General features: G+C 45.3%; 1 pseudogene; it reads right to left on the bottom strand.

The window, feature by feature from the left end:
- Positions 1-380: 380 nt before the first annotated feature.
- On the bottom strand, positions 381-17,266 carry LOC115160249 (ribosome-recycling factor, mitochondrial-like; annotated as a pseudogene).
- Between the last annotated feature and the right edge of the window lie 1,760 nt (positions 17,267-19,026).

Here is a 19,026-nt window from a genome sequence, read left to right as displayed (position 1 = left end):
TCTTCCTGTCCTCTGGGAGACTGTCTCGGTGTCTCAGTCCAGGAAATTCACACAGTTTACAGTGAGTGTGGTGCTTTTTACATAAACACAGCTCTCTGTGGCCTCAGTTTGATTAGGAGGCTCCCAGATGCCATTAAAAGTCCATTTCTCCCCTCTGTGTTTGTTTTAAGACGAGAGCGACAGAGAAACCCAGCAGCCACTGTCGTGCCATGCCAACTTCTGTTTACGCATGAGTGGAGCACACAAACAACCCCAGAGCTAGCGCCAACCAAACCTACAGTACAGTACAGTATGTGCTCTCCCTCAATTCTCCATCATTAAACATACCACGGCATCGTGGTCGGTATCGTGTTCAGTATTGTGTTCATTACCGTGTTCAGTCATATTTGCAGGAGGAACCATTGCAAACATGATTGTATCAAAAATAGAGGTGTGGTCATTTTAGTAATGTCCCCCTTTGTTTTGGTGGCCAGATGCTTGTCTACATCCGCTGCAAAAGCCGTTTGCCATTTTGCCCGACCTGAGAGAGTGGAGAAGAGGAGAGAGAGCACTTACTAGACAACTACGACTATTGATATTATTATACAAATACTGTGAAATTATAGAAAGGATTCATCTGAACATTTGTAGCTACTGACTGTAATTCTGTCCTCTGACTGGAAACTTGACTGTGTCCCAAATGGCACCCTTGCCATTTGTGTATCCCTGTCTCAGTACTTGTTCCTCCACCAATTGGATGGTGTCCTCTGACACGGTCTCACCCTCCTCAGAGACTCCTTGGACTTGTTAGTGAACTGCTTAACCCGGTTCTCCATGTGCTCCCGCGTCACCCTGTAGAGACGGATGGACAAAACGTGCGTATGTACGCACATACACACAAGGGTGGTCAAGCACGCAGGGGCAACACACACACACTGTTTAAAATGCCTGCAATGAGTTATGCGTATTTTCCCCCTTTATCTCCATTTATGCACAACTCATTTAATTCCAGTAAACAAATACCTGGCTTTCTGTGCCACTTGAAAAATAGTTTTCAAGGTCGCAGCGCAGTCAACAACTTTGTTTTCTGTTTGCTTTGCTGCCTGGTGATAACAGTTTATTTTCCTTAATTGGCATTTTTGCCTGGGACTATTTGCAAACAATCCAAAAGTGGAGTCTATTTACTGCAAACAATAATGCGTAATTACTGAGTCTGGGCCAAATCAAGCCGCTCGCTCTCTTTGGAAATGCAAATGTGGGTTGCGTGCCGACACTGATTGAAGAGGAAGAAGGCGTCCGTCCGTCCCACTATCCAGCGCTGCCAGACAAGCACCTGCTGTTGCTGGGGCTCCGCTTACTTAATAATCACACATATTTTGTGGTTTAGCGAGTGACGGCAGCACGTCAAAGGTGTCTGCGTCCCAAATGGCACCCTATTTCGCTATACAGTGCACTGCTTTTGACCAGGTGCCCGTAGGGAATAGGGTGCCATTTGGGACACAGTCGAGTTATTGGATTTGGCAGGGAGCTGAGCTGGACAGAGGACTTTTGACCAAGGTTGGTGTTTTCTAACTGCTACAGTCGGGCGAATGAGTTGAACGAATATGTCAGAAACACCTAGAAACAAACACAGACATGTTCACGCATTTCTCTAATGTGGCATTTTAAAAGGAGACGGTAGGTCAGGTAAGGGACTGACAGGAGAATTAATGAAATGGGGGGGGGGGGGAGTATGAGAGGAGGAAATGCAGAAAGATGGACGGGGAGAAATGGTAGAATGAGGAAAGTGAGGAAAGATAGTGAATATTGAGAGTGAGAGAGAAGAGAGAGAGTGAAGAGAGAGTGGGAGAGAGAGAGAGAGAGAGAGAGAGAGAGAGAGAGAGTGACAGAGCGAGAGAGCGAGAGAGAGAGACCCCACAAACAGACCCCACAGGACAGCAACACAATTAGACCCAACCAAATCATGAGAAAACAAAAGATAATTATTTGACACATTGGAAAGAATTTACAAAATAACAGAGCAAACTAGAATGCTATTCGGCCCTAAACAGAGAGTGCACAGTGGCAGAATAGCTGAACACTGTGACTGACCCAAACTTAAAAAGGAAAGCCTTGCCTAGTGGTTAGAGCATTGGGTCAGTAACCGAAAGGTTGCTAGATCGAATCCCCGAGCTGACAAGGTAAAAAAAAAATTTGTTCTACCCCTGAACAAGGCAGTTAACCCACTGTTCCTAGGCCGTCATTGAAAATAAGAATTTGTTCTCAACTGGCTTGCCTAGTTAAATAAAAGGTTACTATGTACAGACTCAGTGAGCATAGCCTTAGGCGGACCTGGCTCTCAAGAGAAGACAGGTTATGTGCGCACTGCACACAAAATGAGGTGGAAACTGAGCTGCACTTCCTAACCTCCTGCCAAATGTATGACCATATTAGAGACACATATTTCCCTCAGATTACACAGACCCACAAAGAATTTGAAAACAAGCCCAATTTTGATAAACTCCCACATCTAGTCTGTCATCACAGCAGTAAGATTTGTGACCTGTTGCCACAAGAAAAGGGCAACCAGTGAATAACAAACACCACTGTAAATACAACCCATATGTATGCTTATTTATTTTCCCTTTTGTACTGTAACTATTTGCACATAATATGACATTTTAAATTATTTTGTGAGTGCAATGTTTACTGTAAAAATATGTTTTACTGTTTATTTCACATATGTTTACTATCTATTTCACTTGCTTTGGTCAATGTAAACATATTTTTCCCATGTCAATAAAGCCTCTTAAATTGGAATTGAATAGAGAGAGAGAGAGAGAGAGAGAGAGAGAGAGAGAGAGAGAGAGAGAGAGAGAGAGAGAGAGAGAGAGAGAGAGAGAACTCTCAGGACTGGCTGACTTACTTGGGAATATGCACCCTGATGATGGTCCACTTCAGGGTTGAGTTTCATGCTGCTCTCACGCAGGGTGCGGGTGGCACCAGCCATGGCCTGAGGACACATCAAACACACATTAGACCTAGACCTAATAACTTCCAGCTGGGGCTTGGACTGGGGCTGGAGCTACACTACCTGCAGACAGACACCCAACCACCCAGCCAGGTCCCAGCCCCCATCCATTCACCAGTCCCAGCCCCTATCCAATGTACGAGTCTGTGAAAAAAATGTGTATTTCTTGGGCAACAATAAATCTAATCTAATTCAATATAATGCATCCACCCTGAAGACACCCACCCCGCCCCTATCAATCCACCCCAGGCCCCCACCCTTAGGCTGCCCTGGCCTTTCTCCTAACCATAGGAGCACCAGGAAGCAGACCTTGGTTGTCCCTGGTCAGGTTGGCTTTGATACATGGCGAGCCGGGTGAACTGTGTAGCATCTCCCCACAGAGCAGCTCTGGAGTGTGTGTCTGTGTGTGTGTGTGTGTGTGTGTGTGTGTGTCTGTGTGTGTCTGTGTGTGTGTGTGTGTGTGTGTGTGTGTGTGTGTGTGTGTGTGTGTGTGTGTGTGTGTGTGTGTGTGTGTGTGTGTGTGTGTGTGTGTGTATGGGGGATGGTGGGGAGGGGGTTCAGCCCTGGCCGTGGCAGGAGAAGCACATGCGGTGTGGAAGTGCCGCGGGGCGCTGTCAGAACACAGTCCTCTGGGAACGGGCTGAGGGGTTGCAGTGCAGGGCGATGACCTCTGGTAACCTCTACGGGATGGGAGGAGTGGGACGGGGCAGGGCGGAGGTGTATATGTGTGTCTGTGTGTGTGTGTGCGTGCGTGTGTGTATGTGTGTGCGTGTTTGTGTATAACTGGGGGACTCCTGGCTTGGCCATATACCCACAATGCATTAGACTAGAGGATATGTCTGTGTAACATATTAGAACTCTAATGGTGGTTGGACTCCAAAAGGCAATTAAAGAAAATGCTGTAATCTGGATATGTGATTTGTCTGTGTCTGCTAGTTGTGGGAGAGGTGCCTGAGAGAGACAGGCAGAGACGGGACAGACTGAGGCCTGCGGAGACTCCAGTATGTGTTCTATTGAAGTCTATGATATGGAGCCTGTTCAGACACATATTCAAAACAGGCCGTGTGGGGACAACATGTTAAGACTGAACACACTATTGTTCAACCGTCAGGTACCCATCACCAGTGGTGGAAACAGTACGCAATTGTCATACTTAAGTGACTCAAGTATAAGTGAAAGTCGCCCAGTAAAATACTACTTGAGTATTAAAAGTGAAAGTCGCCCAGTAAAATACTACTTGAGGAAAAGTATAAGAGTATTTTGTTTTAAATATACTGAAGTATCAAAAGTAAATGTCATTGCTAAAATGTACTTAAGTATCAAAGTAAAAGTATAAATAATTTCAAATTCCTTTTATTGAGCATACCAGACGGCACAATTTTCTTGTTTTTTAATTTGACAGATAACCAAGGGCACTCTTCAAAACTCAGACATAATTTACAAACGAAGCATTTGTGTTTAGTGAGTCTGCCAGATCAGAGGCACTAGGGATGACTAGGGATGTTCTCTTGATAAGTGTGTGAATTGGACAATTCTCCTGTCCTGCTATGCATTCAAAATGTAACAAGTACTTTTGGGTGTCAGGTAAATTATATGGAGTAAAACATATATTATTTTCTTTAGGAATGTAGTGAAGTAAAAGTTGTCAAAAATATAAATAGTAAAGTACAGATACCCCCAAAAACGACTTAAGTAGTACTTTAAAGTATTTTTACTTAAGTACTTTATACCATTGCCCATCACAACATTACCAGATAGATCCCAGCACCAGATAGAAATCCCCTTCCATCCCCTCGCACCAGCCCACCAGCCGCCCCCTGACCTCCCATTACCTAACAGTCTAACAGCCCTGCTAAGCCAACACAGAGGTGACTGTACAGCACCCAAAGCAAATAGGATTATAATTATTCACATCCATTACCCACGTTCCTAACGAGAGGCCATTGTTTTCCAGTCATTCATTACAAGGTCCAGTACTGCATTAGCTGCAGTACAGTGTTACTGCAAACCCCCAGTGCCTGTTGTGCAGTGGCAATGGCAGCATGAATTAAACCACTTGGATTTTTGGGGGAAGAAGGGAAGGGGAGGAAAAAGGCTATGTGTGTATGTCTTAGTGTGTGTGTGTGTGTGTGTGTGTGTGTGTGTGTGTGGTATCCTCAACATCATTAACAAGGTGTTTCTTTAGCTCTGTTCGTTCCTTTCGGCTGTGGCTGTGTTTAATCAGAAACCTCAGTAATCCCACTATTTCTAACATATTAACCAGAACATGCCTGGTGTTTAAACAGAGCACAGCATTCCCCCAGATTTCCGTAACTGCTGGAGCTGTGGGGAAATAATGATGAATTTCAATGCTGAGAACAATCAAACATAGGTATGGGCTGGATCTATCATTCTGGAGTTAAAGACAGGAACCAGAGATTAGGAGAGGCTGTTTAAAAAAAATAAAATAAATGAATTTAACATGCAAGGCAATAGGCCTTGTGAAATAATACATACAAATAAATCCTTTAATCTTGCTGCCAATTCTTTCCCCAGTGGTTTAGACCAGAAACTGGATGGGAGAAAAGAAGAAATTGATACCCCTGCTCTCACATCACACATTTGAACCCTTTTAACATTTGGTCTGAAGGAATTGTCATGTTGCAGCAGTAAAGTTTGTACATGTGTGATGGTACCAGTGGGTTTTTCAGGCTCATTTGAATATATATCGTTTGGAGTTTCTGTCTGAACTTTCTCGCTCAGATATGGTGATATGTGTGCAACATAATGTCTCTGAGCCTCTACTCTTACAGGTGAATTACCTCTGTTGAACTGATTCAATGATAATGGTAACATGCGTATCATATATGCGCAATATGTGCGCAATATGCTTATCTATGTGTGTTTCCAAATGAAGCACACATAATGAGGCATATCTGAAAGGTGTGATCCCTCAGGAACATTGTACACGAGTGGAGGCTGCTGAGGGGAGTACAACGGATGGAATGGGAGAAGAAAAAAAACATGAAAAACATGTTTTTGATACCATTCCATTACCTCCATTCCAGACAGTATTATGAGCCGTTCTCCCCTCAGCAGTCTCCACTGTTGTACACCTATTGTGGCTGAGTGCTGCTGAGTTCCAGGCTGAGCTCCTCAAGATGAAGCAGAACTGTGCTTCACTACTAAATGAATCTGTGTCAAAGCCAAAAAAATCAATCTCCCTTTAAAACGGATCCCAGCATCAGACAGGGACAACCCTCATTCATAACAACATAGGATGAAGGAGGGAGAAAAGAGAAGGGAGAGAGAGAGAGAAAAAGAGAGAAAGAAACAACACAGGGAAAGGAAAAGAGAAGAATGAAGACAGGGAATAGAGAGGGTTGTGTGTGTGTGTGTGTGTGTGTGTGTGTGTGTGTGTGTGTGTGTGTGTGTGTGTGTGTGTGTGTGTGTGTGCGTGCGTGTGTGCTTGTGCGTGCGCGTGTGCGTGCGCGCGTGTGTGTCCGTGCCTGCATGCGTTGTATGTGAACATGAAATGTGTGTATGTGAGAGAGCATCACTTGGAGCAGTTAGTCCTCCTCCTTCACAGAGGGTACAGCACGGTCACTTCCTGCTGATGACAGCTGACCACAAAATATTGGCCTTTCTTTCAATCGCTCTAGATCAAAGGGCTTCCCAGAACCATCGATCACTACGGCTGAACACAGGGCTGGAGAGAGAGAGCCCGACTCAGGTTTCAGATGGTGAAAGAGAAAGAGAGAGAACGAGAGAGAGAGAGAGAGAGAGAGAGAGAGCGAGAGAGAGAGAGACGTGTTCATTTCACAGTGCATTGCCATCAGCCCAGTGTGGTTCATGCAGAGCAGAACCCTAATCCACCCAGCCAGCAGTGTGTGGGAAGCCGGTCATGTTGACCACGATGAGCTGAGGGGGTTTCATGGAGATCTGACCCAACTGGTTCAGGGGGAATTTGCCATCTGTCGTCTACACCGCGACATGATCCAGAGCTCCTGAAAAACAAAGGACCAGAATAAAACATGAATTTAATATACTTCAATGATAAACTTCATTGATTTCCCAGAGGGGAAATTGCATGTCACCAGCAAATAACACAAGACATGCCCAAGCATATGACCAATATAACCATTATCTAGGCCCGCCTAAACCCTCATCACCAAAAACAGCATTGAGTACTCGATCCAAACCAACCTCCCCACAATTCAATTGGCAAAGTGTAAGCTGAGGCTTATGGTTGGGGTGAGGAACTGAGAAACAGCTTATATCTCCACCCAATACCCTGCCCTGAACTTTAGTCACTGTTACTAGCCGGCTACCACCCGGTACGCTACCCTGAACCTTAGAGACTGTTACCTTATGTACATAGTCATTGAACACTGGTCACTTTAATAATGTTTATATACTGTTTCACCCACTTTATATGTAGACTGAGTGCACAAAACATTAGGAACACCTGCTCTTTCCATGACATAGACTGATCAGGTGAATTCAGGTGAAAGCTGTGATCCCTTATTGATGTCACTTGTTAAATCCACTTCAATCAGTAGAGATGAAGGGGAGGAGACAGGTTAAAGAAGGATTTGTAAGCCTTGAGACAACTGAGACATGGATTGTGTATGTGCGCCATTCAGAGGATGAATGGGCAAGACAAAATATTTAAGTGCCTTTGAACAGGGCATGGTAGTAGGTGCCAGGCGCACCAGTTTGAGTGTGACAAGAACTGCAATACTGCTGGGTTTTTCACGCTCAACAGTTTCCCGTGTGTATCAAGAATTGTCCACCACCCAAAGGACATCCAGCCAACTTGACACAACTGTGGGAGGCATTGGAGTCAACATGGGCCAGCATCCCTATGGAATGCTTTCGACACCTTGAAGAGTCCATGCCCTGACAAATTGAGGCAGTTCTGAGGGCAAAAGGCAGTGCAACTCAATATTAGGAAAGTAATCCTAATGTTTTGTACACTCACTGCATATACTGTATTCTAGACATGGCTCATCCTATATAACTACTGCAGAACACATATTTTGTATTCAAATACTGTCCATACATTATATATATTTATATTCCGTCTCTGACTGGTTGTTCTGATATTTTCAGGATCATTTTTCTTTACTGCTAGGCATTACTGCACTGTTGGAGCTTGAAACTCAAGCATTTCGCTGCACCTGCGATAACCTCTGCAAATCTGCGTACGTGACCAATAAACTTTGATTTGGTTTGGTTTTGATGGGGTGCAGGAGGTTTCTGAGACCTCCCCCCCTAACCATAATCTCCTCTCTCTCACCCACTAACACCACAGACTGCAGAACCAGAGTTACTCTCCAGCATGAGTCTCCTTCCCTTATCTGGTTTACCTCAGACGCCGCTGTTTCCTCCCTCTCTGTCCTCTGCCTTACATCACCAACTCTATGGTGGGGAGGTGGGTTGGGCTCAAGATTATTCTACCGCTTGTTTTGTATAGGAGAGGGACTACCGCCATTCTGGGTACTTACACTTGTGCTTTAGAAAGTAAAATAGTACGTTTATACAAACTATTGCTTGCTTAGACAGGTCCTTAACAGATTTGGACGCATTCAACACCAACGACCAAACCTTAACTGTAACTGAGTGCAACCGGTGTGAAATCGCTAGCTAGTTAGAGGTGTGCGCTAGTAGCAGTTTAATCGTTATGTCACTCACTCTGAGACCTTTAAGTAGTTGTTTCCTTTGCTCCACAAGGGCCGTGGCTTTTGTGGCACGATAGGTAACAATGCTTCGTGGGAGGCAGTTATTGACATGTTCAGAGGGTCCCTGGTTCGATCCCAGGATGGGGCAAGGAGAGGGACCCAGCTATTGGGAACAGTGAGTGCGTGCCACGACAGTAAGAGCTAGTCTGGTCTGAGATGTTGTCTGGTAGGAAAGACTTCCTGTAAGCCATGTCTGTGACTCTGGGCCTTTACTTCAACCTAAGGCAAGTACTCAGTGCCTGTATGTATTACCTGAAAGTAATAGGAATGTGTGATAATATACAGTACTTTAAATAAACTTGATTTTATACTCAGTGTCAGCCTAACTAAGAGCCAGCCTGTGCTACCTGGGCCCTTGCCTCTTCCCCAGGCTAATTGCTATAGCCGGCAGGTGGACGAGAGAGACTACCTGGGCCTCTATGGACGTGTGCCTGGCTGCCTGCTCTGCACATCTGCTTACACTTCCAGAGGGCACACAGGCATTTCCTAAACGGCATGAGGATGGATGTGGATCGACCGGGAAGCCATTAGCCAAATGGGCTCTTCCTGGTCAGGGCACAGGCAGCTGACCCACAATGGCGAAAGGCAGACAAGTAGTCAACAAAATAGGTTTCTCAAAAAACTAAACGTACATATCCTGGGTCGTGTTCAGTAGGGCACGCCGTAGAAAAACATTTTGTAACAGAATACAAAAATGTATTATCATAGGAAAATATTCAGGTAGTAGCTAACCCCCGTTTCAAAACGTTTTCTCCCTAGTACTGAACACGACCCTGGCTTCCTCATGATAAAGTCCTATCAGAAAGCAGACTTTGAGTTGGTTCTTGTGTGACTTTATAGTGGTGATGTTTAGTGGATGGGTGCCCTAGACTGGAGGGTGTCTTGGGAACATGAGGATGACATGACATTAACTAATAGTTTTGAACTATGGAAGCCTTTGCTAACCCACCTCTGGGTGACTGGGGTCCTGATCTGTTATATAAATGTCTTTCCTTTCACAGTGTATTAATCTGAGCCAGTATACACAGAGCTGTCCAGCGAGGACTGGATAGCCTGACGTTAGCCCAGCGTTCCCATGGAAAAGAGAGGTTAGTCTTCTTCTAGCAGAGGAACTGACAGAGTGGCAGGCTGTAATACCTCCCCTGTGTGTGTGTGTGTGTGTGTGTGTGTGTGTGTGTGTGTGTGTGTGTGTGTGTGTGTGTGTGTGTGTGTGTGTGTGTGTGTGCGCGAGCGAACGTGCGTGCGTGTGTGTGTGTGGTTTTATTTTTTGAGAACTAACAGCTGACTGAAGACGGGACGGCCGGGCATTTGTGCGGTTGAGTCCGTTTCTGCAATAACAGGGACTATTAATAATGTGATGAAACTGTGTTGCCCCTTGCTGAAATAAGCAAAGTGTTAAATCAAACGATGAATAGAATGGAACTAGTCTGAGTACCAGTCTCTTTAGCTAACATTCCATCCCTTGTCATTGTCAAAGAGACTGGCCTTTCAGAAATCTCAATGTTCAATATGCAGCTGGATTTACGGCGGATTTGCTCATTGGTTGTTGGAAATAACATTCATATTTTACATGACACCACGTGGAGCCTCGAAAATAGAATTACAATTTAAGTCAAAAACAAACATTTAGCTGTTAGCTAGCGTAAAACAAAGCTAAGACGTTTTTTGGTTGGAATTGCAGTAGCTATGCATTTACCGTAAAACTCAAATGAATTGCCCGGGCACTTATTTTGCTTCAATCGCAGAACACAACCGTTGTTTTTTAGAGGCAGGCTTCTATTTGAGCCAGGCGTCTATTTCCTTAATGCGCACAGCTTTTGCTCAATAAAATGTTGTAAAGACTACCAGACTGTTTATTGTGACCAGTATAAACATTACAATACTGTCACACCCTGACCTTAGAGATCCTATTTATTCTCTATGTTTGGTTAGGTCAGGGTGTGACTCGGGTGGGAATATCTATATTTTCTATTTCTTTGTTTTGAGCCGAGTGTGGTTCCCAATCAGAGGCTGTCTATCGTTGTCTCTGATTGGGGATCATACTTAGGCAGCCTGTTTTCCACCTGAGTTTTGTGGGAGGTTGTTTTCTGTTTAGTATTCTGTTACCTGACAGAACTGTTGGCTTTTCGTTCAAGTGTTTTTTGATCTAATAAAATCACTTTCCACGCTGCGCTTTGTTCCACTCATTCTGACGAGAGCCGTTACAAATACAAATCCATCATTTTTTGCACAAGCTGGATGGTACTCAATGAAGGTCACTTGTAAACAATAAATTTAGACCTGCCGTTTATTTGAAACAGGCATTTATTTGCTGGAAATGTGTGCCGATGCCTGGCTATTAGAGACAGGCAGCTATTTGAGACTGCGATTAATTTAAGTTTACGGTAGTTTGAGAATTTAGAAGTGAGCTACCAACTATTCACAGACTGTTTCGCCTGGACAAACAAAAAGAAAAGTAGAAAACTAATCTTTACACATGTACTTTTCTGAAATGTAGTTTTGTAATTGACTAAAACAAGCAGACAACAAGAAAATTGCATTAGAAAATTATCAAGTTTTTGCTGTGAGCCAATGGGGTAACCAAGGTAACCATGGGTTGATTCCCCACAGGCGGGTGGGACCGCAACATTCTATTTAATACCGACTGGGACTATGGGTACACTCGTAATGGCCGCCAGTCCACCCATTATGCCATCATTGACTTGAATGGGGACGCCCATTGTATTCATTATATTTCTTAGGCAGAACATGTAGTCAGGACCGGATGAAAGGAGAAAATGTGTGCAACATTTTTTATACATACATTGCTCAAAAAAATAAAGGGAACACTAAAATAGCACATCCTAGATCTGAATGAATGAAATAATCTTATTAAATACTTTTTTCTTTACATAGTTGAATGTGCTGACAACAAAATCACACAAAAATAATGGAAATCCAATTTATCAACCCATGGAGGTCTGGATTTGGAGTCACACTCAAAATTAAAGTGGAAAACCACACTACAGGCTGATCCAACTTTGATGTAATGTCCTTAAAACAAGTCAAAATGAGGCTCAGTAGTGTGTGTGGCCTCCACGTGCCTGTATGACCTCCCTACAACGCCTGGGCATGCTCCTGATGAGGTGGCGGATGGTCTCCTGAGGGATCTCCTCCCAGACCTGGACTAAAGCATCCGCCAACTCCTGGACAGTCTGTGGTGCAACGTGGCGTTGGTGGATGGAGCGAGACATGATGTCCCAGATGTGCTCAATTGGATTCAGGTCTGGGGAACGGGCGGGCCAGTCCATAGCATCAATGCCTTCCTCTTGCAGGAACTGCTGACACACTCCAGCCACATGAGGTCTAGCATTGTCTTGCATTAGGAGGAACCCAGGACCAACCGCACCAGCATATGGTCTCACAAGGGGTCTGAGGATCTCATCTCGGTGCCTAATGGCAGTCAGGCTACCTCTGGCGAGCACATGGAGGGCTGTGCGGCCCCCCAAAGAAATGCCACCCCACACCATGACTGACCCACCGCCAAACCGGTCATGCTGGAGGATGTTGCAGGCAGCAGAACGTTCTCCACGGCGTCTCCAGACTCTGTCACGTCTGTCACATGTGCTCAGTGTGAACCTGCTTTCATCTGTGAAGAGCACAGGGCGCCAGTGGCGAATTTGCCAATCTTGGTGTTCTCTGGCAAATGCCAAACGTCCTGCACGGTGTTGGGCTGTAAGCACAACCCCCACCTGTGGACATCGGGCCCTCATACCACCCTCATGGAGTCTGTTTCTGACCATTTGAGCAGACACATGCACATTTGTGGCCTGCTGGAGGTCATTTTGCAGGGCTCTGGCAGTGCTCCTCCTGCTCCTCCTTGCACAAAGGCGGAGGTAGCGGTCCTGCTGCTGGGTTGTTGGCCTCCTCCACGTCTCCTGATGTACTGGCCTGTCTCCTGGTAGCGCATGCTCATGTACTGTGAGCATGCGCTGACCAACTAAAAAGTGTCTTCACTGACATTTCCATCTCTCCCTGTCCGAGTCTTGTAATACCAACATGTTTTAAGCAGACCACCATAGTGCCTGTGCCCATGAACACTAAGGTAACCTGCCTAAATGACTACTGACCCGAAGCACTCACGTCTATAGCCACGAAGTGCTTTGAAAGGCTGGTCATGGCTCACATCAACACCATTATCCCAGAAACCCTAGACCCACTCCAATTTGCACACCACCCCAACATATCCAGGGATGATGCAATCTCTATTGCACTCCACACTGCCCTTTCCCACTTGGACAAAAGGAACACCTATGTGAGAATGCTATTCATTGACTACAGCTCAGCATTCAAAACCATAGTGCCCTCAAAGCGCATCAATACGCTAAGGACCCTGGGACTAAACACCTCCCTCTGCAACTGGATCCTGGACCTCCTGACGGGCCGCCCCCAGGTGGTAAGGGTAGGTAACAACACATCTGCCACGCTGATCCTCAACACAGGGGCCCATCAGGGGTGCGTGCTCAGTCCCCTCCTGTATTCCCTGTTCACCCATGACTGCACGGCCAGGCACGACTCCAACACCATCATTAAGTTTGCCGATGACACAACAGTGGTAGGCCTGATCACTGACAACGACAAGACAGCCTATAGGGAGGAGGTCAGAGACCTGGCCGTGTGGTGCCAGAACAACAACCTCTCCCTCAACGTGATCAAGACAAAGGACATGATTGTGGACTACAGGAAAAAGAGGGCCGAGCACGCCCCCATTCTCATCAACGAGGATGCAGTGGAGCAGGTTGAGAGCTTCAAGTTCCTCGGTGTCCACATCACCAACAAACTAACATGGTCCAAGCACACCAAGACAGTCGTGAAGGGGGCATGACAAAACCTAATCCCCCTCAGGAGACTGAAAAGATTTAGCATGGGTCCTCAGATCCTCAAAAGGTTCTACAGCTGCACCATCGAGAGCATCCTGACTGGTTGCATCACTGCCTGGTATGGCAACTGCTCAGCCTCCGACCACAAGGCACTACAGAGGGTAGTGCGAACGGCCTAGTACATCACTGGGGCCAAGCTTCCTGCCATCCAGGACCTCTATACCAGGCGGTGTCAGAGGACGGCCCTAAAAATTGTCAAAGACTCCAGCCACCCTAGTCATAGACTGTTCTCTCTGCTACCGCATGGCAAATGGTACCGGAGTGCCATATCTAGGTCCAAAAGGCTCCTTAACAGCTTCTACCCCCAAGCCATAAAATTCCTGAACATCTAATCAAATGGCTACCCAGACTATTTGCATTGCCGCCCCCCCCCCCCCTTTTACACCACTGCTACTCTCTGTTGTTACCATCGATGCATAGTCACTTTAATAACTCTACCTACATGTACATACTACCTCAACTAACCGGTGCCCCCGCACATTGACTCCCTACCGGTACCCCCCGTATATAGTCTCGCTATTGTTATTTTACTGCTGCTCTTTAATTACTTGTTACTTTGATTTCTTATACTTATGCATATATTTTTTTAACTGCATTGTTGATTAGGGGCTCGTAAGTAAGCATTTCACTGTAAGGTCTACAGCTGTTGTATTCAGTGCATGTGACGAATAAAATGTTATTTGATTTGATTTACTCTGCGTCTCACAAAGACACGGCGGTTGGAACCAAAAATCGCAAATTTGGACTCATCAGACCAAAGGACAGATTTCCACTGGTCTAATGTCCATTGCTCGTGTTTCTTGGCCCAAGCAAGTCTCTTCTTCTTATTGGTGTCCTTTAGTAATGGTTTCTTTGCAGAAATTCAACCATGAAGGCCTGATTCACACAGTCTCCTCTGAACAGTTGATGTTGAGATGGGTCTGTTACTTGAACTCTGTGAAGCATTTATTTGGGCTGCAATTTCTGAGGATGGTAACTCTAATGAACTTACCCTCTGCAGCCGAGGTAACTTTGGGTCTTCCTTTCCATGAGAGCCAGTTTCATCATAGCGCTTGATGGTTTTTGTGACTGCACTTGGAGAAAATGTTCTGCATTGACTGATCTTCATGTCTTAAAATAATGATGGACAGTCGTTTCTCCTTGCTTATTTGAGCTGTTCCTGCCATAATATGGACTTGGTATTTTACCAAATAGGGCTATCATCTGTATACCTACCTACCTTGTCACAACACAATTGACTGGCTCAAACGCATTAAGAAGGAAAGATATTACACTATTTCACTTTGAAGAAGGCACACCTGTTAATTGAATTGCATCCCAGGTAACTGAACCTGCCGGGGCGGCAGGTAGCCTAGTGGTTAGAGCGGTGTGCCAGTAACCGTAAGGTTGCCGAAAGGTTGCTGGATCGAATCCCTGAGCTGACAAGGTAAAAATCTGTTGTTCTGCCCCTGAACAAGGCAGTTAACCCAGTGTTCCTAGGCTGTCATTGACTGACTTGCCTAGTTCAATAAAGGTTAAATAAAAAAACTACCTCATGAAGGTGTTTGAGAGAATGCCAAGAGGGTGCAAAGCTGTCATCAAGGCAAAGGGTGGCTACTTTGAAGAATCTAAAATATATTTTTGATTTGTTTCACACTTTTTTGGTTACTACATGATTCCATATGTGTTATTTCATAGTTTTGATGTATTTACTATTATTATACAATGTAGAAAATCGTAAAAATTAAGAAAAACCCTGGAATGAGTAGGTGTGTCCAAACTTTTGATTGGTACTGTATATATGCAGTGCATTCTGAAAGTATTCAGACCCCTTCACCTTTTCCACATTGTGTTACGTTACAGCCATATTCTAAAAAATGGATACAATTATTTTCCCCCTCATCAATCTACACACAATACCCCATAATGACAAAGCGAAAGCAGGTTTTTAGAAATGTTTGCTAATTTCACAAACCAAAAAAAAACGGAAATATACTGAAATATATGAGTAGGTGTGTCCAAACTTTTGACTGGTACTGTATGTTTATTTAAATATATATATGCTATTCTAATGGTTATTACGGAGACTGGTCATTTGGCTGAATCGGTCATTCTTAATTCCATGACCGATTCAGTCCTACCCAGACGACGGTTCACCACATTAATCCGCCCTCTACAACAGGCCTTCCTTCAGCTAAGGTGACTTTCCTCTCCCCTTTACAACAAACACACCACATAACGAGACCCAGATGAGACTATTATCAAGCACACACAAGAACAAAATTATCTCATGATTCCCCCATTCCAGCATCTCTCCAGTCAAGATTCCCTGTCAGCTCTAAATCCTGCAGCTTCCATGGATTACTGTGCATCTGGACAGAGGGGCACAGGGTGACGGAGGCAGAGGGTGAGAGGAAGGGGAGAGGGTAAGGAAGATAGGGAGGGATGAGGGGGTTGGGGATGAGCTTCCTCCCCTTTGGGCCCTCCCCTTTAGCCCCCCTCTCAGGGTTGTACTGCCCCAAGGGGAGAGGGGGAACAGGGGAGGGGAAAGGCTGTGACCTGGATGTCAAGGTCAACAGGGGTCAAGGTAAAGGGCAGGGTTCACTCTCACCCCTCAGGGAGAAAGTAAACACATGGAGATGCACTTTTCCTCATCTTTTGACCAATAATTAAATGAGAACCAACAGTGGACTTGTTATACTTACAAAGATGGACACAGCTCAAACTTCAGGCCTGCAGGGCTCTGCATCCCTTTTTCAACAATCGGTGGCTGATATACACATACATTAAAATAGAACTGAAAAGTACCCTCTCTATAATCTCAGCACCCAGAACTGAGTGCAGTGGCCAGCTACTCAACAGTCGTCATGAGAGACTATCCTTTCCATTGAATCAGGGAGTGACCGAGAGTGAGAGCCCCTACCTTAGTCTATGGCCCCTATGTACCTGGAGAGGTTTTGATGCTCAGGTTGCGGCTGAAGTCCTCTTTCAGGGCGGTGAGGACGGCGGCCATCTCCTCATTCCCTTCCTCCAGACTGATGATATCCTCCGCCAGCGAGGAGTTGATGTTCACTTTGGCCGCCTGGCCCTTCGCTGCCTTCGCTGAGGGAAAAAAGAAAAGCAGCGGCCTTCACTACAAGAGAGACTTCAAAGGGGAAGAACAGAAGGATGGAGGAGAGGAAGGAGACCTGCATGCTGGCAGTCTAGTCTAGTCAATCAGAGTTATTACAAATAAAAGCAAAATGAGAAAACACAGTGAAGTGGGGTTTTCTTCAACCTTCTCAAAAAGACTAAAAAAGCTCTTCAACGTTCCGACCACCACTTCAGTACACAAGCAGAATAGAGATGGATGGATGGAGTCGTGATTCCTACCCCTATATTTCCTGAGCCTTTGAGGTTTTTTTGAGGGCAACACTAGACAAAATCAAATAGGTACAAAGCAGTTGAGAGGCAACCGGCCCTCAACTCACCATTACTCATCTTGGTGGCGTACAGGCGAACGCAGGTGGCGGCAGTGGGGCGATGTTTCAATGACATGTATTTGGGAGCAGCGGTGGGACTCTGGAGCTGACCGCCAGCTGACAGGAAGACCTCAACAAAGGGACCAGGCATCGGCACAACGCCGGCCTCAGTAGGCCCAGCTGACTCAATGCCATCGCTGTCACACACAGACAAACAAATGACAGAGATACAGAGAAGCATAACAAAAACATTCTTGAGACTTATGCAGATATTATTACAGTCTGATCTTATGATAACACACAAGCATAGTCACGCAAAATAAAAATACTAAAGTACTGAAATAAAATACCAACATCTATCTATCTATGTATCTAATTTTCCTTTCATATTAGTGTAGTGATATTACGGTGCCATGGATGGAACGCTGTAATAATAGCCAGCAGGGGGCGATACTTATGTCTATCTACATACTGTATGTTGCTGCCTCAAGTGTTTAGCACACCGCTGCTGCTAAATCATGGACGCCGCTTCAGAAATTATATATATCATTTTTTTGTTGTTGAAAATGTGGGTGATAAAAGTTTGCAGTGTAAACTTAAACGACTAAACCCAGATATAAAGTATGTAGAAAAGATAATGGAGCAATATATTTTCAAATAAGATCATCTTTGACAACTGGCAATCATCAACTGGTGAACAACCAGCCATGTATCATACCCTGGATGACATCCTCTATTGTGTGTGATGAATTCACACACCTTACACACCATTAAGAGAAATGGGGCACTACGATACACTATCAGACCAGGCGGATAGACAATGTCAACATCATCCTCGTAAATCTCCTCAACAGTATGTTTGTGTGCCAATAAATGGCTCCCTATTCCCCACAAAGTGCACTACTTTTGACCAAAGCTCTATCAGCCCTGGTCAAAGGTAGTACACTATATAGGGAATAAGGTGCCATTTGGGATGCAACCTACATCTAAGTGTGAAGCTTCAGGCTTGGCTCCTAGTCATAATACGACCTTGCTTTGTGTGTATAGAGAGATGGGATACTGATATACAATCAGTGGCCAGTTAATTAGTACACGAAAATGGTTCGCTCGTGGCTTGCTATATAAAGCTAAATAAAGGCATCGAGGCATTCAACTACTGTTCAATTGAACGTTAGAATGGGCAAAACCAGTGACCTAAGCGGCTTTGAGCATGGTATGATCGTTGGTGCCAGGCGTGGTATGATCGTTGGTGCCAGGCGTGGTATGATCGTTGGTGCCAGGCGAGCCGGTTCCAGTATCTCAGAAACGGTTGGACTCCTTGGCTTTTTACGCACAAGTGTCTAGGTTTTACCGAGAACGGTGCGACAAACAAAAAACATCCAGTCAGCGGCAGTCCTGTGGGCAAGAACAGCTAGCTGATGAGAGAGGTCGAAGAAGAATGGCAAGAATCGTGCAAGCTAACAGGCGGGCCACAAACAGGCAAATAACAGCACAGTACAACAGTGGTGTGCAGAACGGCATCTCGGAACGCACAACTCGTCGGTCCTTGTCATAGATGGGCTTTTGCAGCAGATGACCACACCGGGTTCAACTCTGATCAGCTAAAAACAAGAAGAAGTGGCCCCAGTGGGCACGCGATCACCAATAAAGGAGTAGAAAATCATTGCCTGGTCCGACGAATCCTGGTTCCTGTTGCGTCATGCTGATGGCAGAGTCAGGATTTGGTGTAAGCAGCATGAGTCCATGGCCCCATCCTGCCTGGTGTCAACGGTACAGGCTGGTGGCTGTGGTGTAATGGTGTGGAGAATGTTTTCCTGGCACACGATAGGTCCCTTTATAGAATTGATCAATGTTTGAATGCCACAGCATATCAGAACATTGTTGCTGACCAGGTGCATCCCTTCATGGCTACAGGGCGCCTGACCCAGCACTAGATGGGTGTACCTAATAGACTG

Source organism: Salmo trutta, chromosome 23 (genome assembly GCF_901001165.1).
Source record: "Salmo trutta chromosome 23, fSalTru1.1, whole genome shotgun sequence".
Lineage (NCBI taxonomy): Eukaryota > Metazoa > Chordata > Actinopteri > Salmoniformes > Salmonidae > Salmo > Salmo trutta.
The sequence above is the reverse complement of the archived record's forward strand: the minus strand, read 5'-3'. Positions and strand labels throughout refer to the sequence as shown.